Source organism: Triticum dicoccoides, chromosome 4A (assembly GCF_002162155.2).
Source record: "Triticum dicoccoides isolate Atlit2015 ecotype Zavitan chromosome 4A, WEW_v2.0, whole genome shotgun sequence".
Taxonomy (NCBI): Eukaryota; Viridiplantae; Streptophyta; class Magnoliopsida; order Poales; family Poaceae; genus Triticum; species Triticum dicoccoides.
The window spans coordinates 733261910-733267499 of NC_041386.1; positions in this window are offsets into that span (position 1 = coordinate 733261910).

Below are 5590 nucleotides of genomic sequence, written 5' to 3' on the forward strand. Positions count from 1 at the left end.
TGCCACCAACCGGAACCAAAGGCCTCTTTTTAGTAGCCCAAAGGGCGGATAACAGAGACCTTTGGTCCTGGTTGGTGGCACCAACCGGGACTAAAGGGGAGGCATTGGTCCCGGTTGGTTCCACGAACCGGGACCAAAGGTGGGCATTGGTCCCAGTTGTTGCCACCAACGGGTACCAATGCACCCGTCTAATTACTTACTTATTTTCTACAGCTGTTTTTTAGTTGATTCTTTCTGCATCTATTTTTTAGTCCCACCTCGCCAAGCGAGAGGCACTCGCAGCAGTTTATAATCCCTGAGTGCAGAGACGATGAAGAAGAGGCTCAATGCTCACCTGCACGTTGCTTAGCTTCAAGCCTTGAGGAATAGGGTAGACTGCACGGAGCTATGTGCAGTGCAATTTACACTATTCCGAAAGGCTTGAAGCTAACTAACGAGCATTGCGCCTCTTTTTTATTTTTAATGACTTATTACAACTCAGCAATAAATAGAAAAAAAATAAATATAGCATAAAGGAAAAAAACCTATATAAAAAACTACTCAGAAATAAATAGACGAAAAAATAGTTGTGATTAACTTTACTAAAAAATGAATATAGATGCGCTTATAGAGATAATTCAACCTAAATTCATAATAAATTTCTACTAACTTCAGAGAAATTCAGTATGAATTTAGGTCAAATTCCCTGTATAAGGGCATCTATTTTCACTTTGAGAGGAGCTCAACAAGGCAGAGAGGGAGGGGATTATAAACCTGTGTGAGCGCCCTTCGGTTGGCGAGGTGGGACTAAACACTGACCGCAATGAGGACCAACCCTTTAGTCCCGGTTGGTGGCATGAACCGGGACTAAAGGGCAGCCTTTGGTCCCGGTTCATACCACCAACCGGGACCAATGGTGGTGGGCCGGAGCGAGGCCCATTGGTCCCGGTTCGTCCCACCAACCGGGACCAAGAGGTCCAGACGAACCGGGACCAATGGCCCACGTGGCCCGGCCGGCCCCCGGGGCTCACGAACCGGGTCCAATGCCCCCATGGGTCCCGGTTCTGGACTGAACCGGGACTAATGGGGTGGCCCGGCCTGGATCATTGCCCCCTTTTCTACTAGTGTCAATAGCTGGCATGTGACGATTTCCGACAAAGTAAACCTCATATCGTATAGCAGTGGGTGTATGAATGGAGTTATATGATACGAGTTAGTATATGATGTGAGGCATGAGTGAAAACCTCACTTGCCGGTCTTTGAGTACCATCTGAACATGCCATGGTCCATTCCAAAATGCCTCCGCTTCATCTGGAGCAACAAACCCGCTCCTGACCGCACGGTTATTATAGTAAAAAATATACATAGAAGCCAAAATATATAGATAGAACCAAAACAAGTAGACAATGTTGTAGCGAATACGAAGCTAGAGGGTGCCAAGATCAATTCCTCCAAACTTCATAAATAGAAGACAAAATGTAATCTAATTATATGATGCCATCAAACAGTTTATTCCCTACATATATATAATCCAATACATTATTCATATTGCCAAAAGGATAATTCTCAATTCGTTCCCTAAGAAAATTGTAGTAGCCATTTATTTGCGACATTTGAACATGCACGCGTCCATAGTCAGTCGTTTAAAACCCTCAAGGCCACTCCAATTTCAGCTGGTATGTTTCCAGCTGCTTCATTGACTTTGATCATCATCATCTGGACCAGCAGGTTCTTTATGGGCTGTATTGAATCCTAGAAAGATGCAAAAAATAATAACTTAATAAATTGCTGGAAAAAAATTGCATAGCAAACCTATGTGAGTGGAAGAACATACATTTATATTTAACAAAAATATGGAAGACGTGAACTTGTTATATATGCACCTACCTCAGTCCTAGACATGTTATGACCGAGAGTATCATCTTGGTGGGCCATCTCCTGTAGGACTTTGAATCCAGAGTCCAGGCTGTGACCAAAAAAACTCCATATGTTAGAACCTATATCAGTGTGGATATAATGTGCATGACCAATTTAAACTATTACCGCGCGGCTGTAATATAGGTATGATCTTGTGGCCAATCCATGAGTTGGGGATTCAAACTAGGCCTCTCCTGTTGCAATAAAAAGGGCAACCTGGTGCATGTAGCTCCTGCTTGCGCAGGGTCCAGGGAAGGGTCCGACCACTTTGGGTCTATAGTACGCAACCTTTCCCTACATTTCTGTAAGAGGCTGTTTCCAGGACTTGAACCCATGACCTCATGGTCACAAACATGGCTTCCTTCTTCAGTTCTTTGTCATGAAAGTCCTCTGAGCCTAGAAATAACTCGTTGGAATGATCAATAAAGAGAGTCTTCCTATTTTCAATATTAACTACAAGTAAGCCGTAGGAGGAATCCGCCAAATACAACGGCAATAGGTACTGCAATGGGTATACAAAGTTAATGGCGAATAGATAGTATGCACACTAATTTTTAAGAATGAAAATCCTTACAATGGACGGGGTCATGAGCACGTTGTATTTGGGCAACGGCCGTACAATGACAGTGTTAATCAACAAGTTGGTGCTTTGAGCTTGGCTGAAGGAGGTCTGACTCACCACCCGTTCTAGTCCATGGAATTGCAAATCAAACATATGTGTGGATCCAACAAAGTCTGCTCCTGTGTTCCTCTGTATTGCGTCGCTAGTAAGCTTACGCACTACAACATCGAAGCAAGTCGGATGGACACATCGATCACCTCGCATGGTGTCTTGGATAGTCCGTAGACTAAACTCGATCAGGAATGGACGAGGGCTCTTTATTAATATTGCGTTGCAAAAAAAAACAGAACAAGGTTTAGGACAAAACATAAATTAAAATAAACGTAAATTCAAACGTTTCCCAAGTGTCTTTGCATCTGTGGCTGCTCGCACGTGTCAGGTCCCTGTACTACATCTCACTTCAGGTGACCAAATCCACATCCAACAGTAGTACATGGGTGATCAAATAATATTTAGTAATTCCAAAGCATGTACAGGCAAAAACCTTTATATGATTTAACGTACTTTCATAGTAGTAGATATCACTCGCTGCATTCGAAATGGTGCACATTTAGTACGCGTTTGGTAGCACAATATTTTAGTATTTTTACTAAAACATAACAGTTAGAAACCTTGACGGGTTTAGCAACAAACCGGCATGATAGCAAAGTTGTTAGAAAAACAGGGTATCATAAAAATGTAGTACTTGAATGTGTGGGCAAGCAAGAGTACATTTTTTCATAACTTTAGTAAGGTCTGAAATGTATGTATCTTCTAATTGGAGTTGTAGTGTCTGTTGAGGACAGAAGTACCGTTGCTTAAGATAAACAAATCTACTGTGATATGTTTGATTGTAATGTATTTTTGTACTACGGCTCATAGAATATCTGTAATTTAAAATAATGTGGTGTAATGTAAAAGGATAATATTAGCGCATGCCCAGTCTTTTGCACCCACTGCGTTAGATCTGTAGAACCTTATGGACTTAGAAAGGATCGCATGATCCTAACCAGTGCATGCATGCATCAGCTTATGAACGTGGCCAACTCATCGACATGGATTAGGTGAAAGAACAGATTTTTACTCGGGTTTAAAATAAGAAGTCGATAATGCAAACTATAATGGTAGTGAACTGCAGCTAACAAGTGCAAATAAAGTATAGATGTAGTTTAGGGATGTCAGAACAAACTCTAATTGCTCCTTGTCTGAGGAAAGCATGATGTAGTTCTAGATGTAGTCGACTGCGTCGTTCACTCCATCAAAATTCGGCATTGCAGCCATTGCCGCGGGCAGAACGTCTTCTTAGCAACAGGATGAGCGAGCGACGGGGCAGTGGACGATGGTGGACTCACAGCCGGACCATATATATGCGTGTCGGATGGGAATCGTCCGACACCAGGTCAGTGAGGCATTATGATGTTGTATGGATTGGAAGGTGCCCCTTATCCTTCCATCCGTGCATGTTTCCATTACAAAACCTTGCTAATAATAGGACAAGGATTTATTTTGATTCCATACTCCACTTGGCAAATAAATAAACGAGGGATTATGTATCTCTAATATATGTCTCCCTTTCCCGATCGGAACAAGCAGAATATAACTTTCCTTGTAAGCAAATCTGATTAAGGGAAAATTAATGGCCACACTGGGCAACCCATTGAATTCAGGGGGGCTGAGAGACATATGGTAGGCCACACCGGGAGATTGGATACTATCACGTTTTGGAAGGAAAGGATTTTAAGGATACTTGGAAAGAGATTCATGCGTGTAGGGAGAAAGAGAGTAGACACGTTACCATGTTTGACAGTTTGATATTTGACAGTTTGATCAAATGTATAGTCATCAAATATGTAGTTCGGGATATTTAGAGTTCTAATTGACATATCCTGGATGGACTTTACTATTTAGGGCTGCTCGTGCGTTCATGTGGGAGTTGTAGGAATTATAGAAGTATAATAACTTACTAATGTGTCGGCCCATTGTTTTTTTAATATTTTTGAATGTTCTACACGATGATAGCGTGTCTAAAATTCAATGGTAGAGGAAGTGATAGGGGGTTGTGAGCTGGATGCGGGCATTGATAGATGTGACGATTTCCGTTTTGTACATCTTAAAGGCAAAGACAGTAGGTGCAGAAACAGGCGGAGGAACAATGTTGCCGCCAAACGATGTAAATATTTGGTGCACGCACATGCATTTGCCTAATTTAGGAAAGACGTTAAACCCTGGCGACTCATCTCATCTTGCGTCAAACCCTATTAGCCCTGTACATCTTCTCAACTGGGGCCCACTGCTCATTCATGGCAGATAGACGAATGATTAGTTGATGACGTTGCAACAAAATCAATTAATAATCCAACAATATGGTAGTAAAACCAAACTTCAATAATACCAGAACATCATAAAGTTTGAATAGTTTAACAATACCAAAACATCATAAAAAAATTTAAACGTACGTATATAGAAGGCCCCATAAAGTTATTATCTAATTATTTATATCAAAAATAGATAATTATCAATTCAATCCCTAACAAAGCTGAAACCCTCAAGGCCGCTCTAATCTCTTGTGGGATGTTTCCAGCGGCTCCATTGTCTTTCACCATTAGCATCTGGACTGTCAGTTGGTATTTGAGCTGTATTGGATCCTAGGAAAGGTGCAAAAAATCAATCATTTAATAAACTGGTTGGATAATAATTAGCACACATCAACTCATCATATATGTACTTACGCTAGTGTTCATCCAGCCCATGCTACGCAAACGACCAATCTGGTGGGCCATCTCCTATAGGACAAAGAAGCCAGAGTGTTTGCTACGACACAAAAAATAAATATTAAACATTATAATGGTCTGCATCTTATGTATGCGATCAATTTAGTAGACTACCGACGAGCAGCACAGGACATGGTATCTTGTTCCCAATCCATGATTTGGGTATTCGAATTAGGGATCCTAGTCTACAACACATTGTTGAATTCTTCCTTCAGCAATGTTATTTCCTTCCTCATCAATATGTTATGAGTGCTCTCTTCAGGATCAAACGTGTTGAAGGATGGATCCATCATGACAACCCTCCTCCTCAGCCGGTTGACTA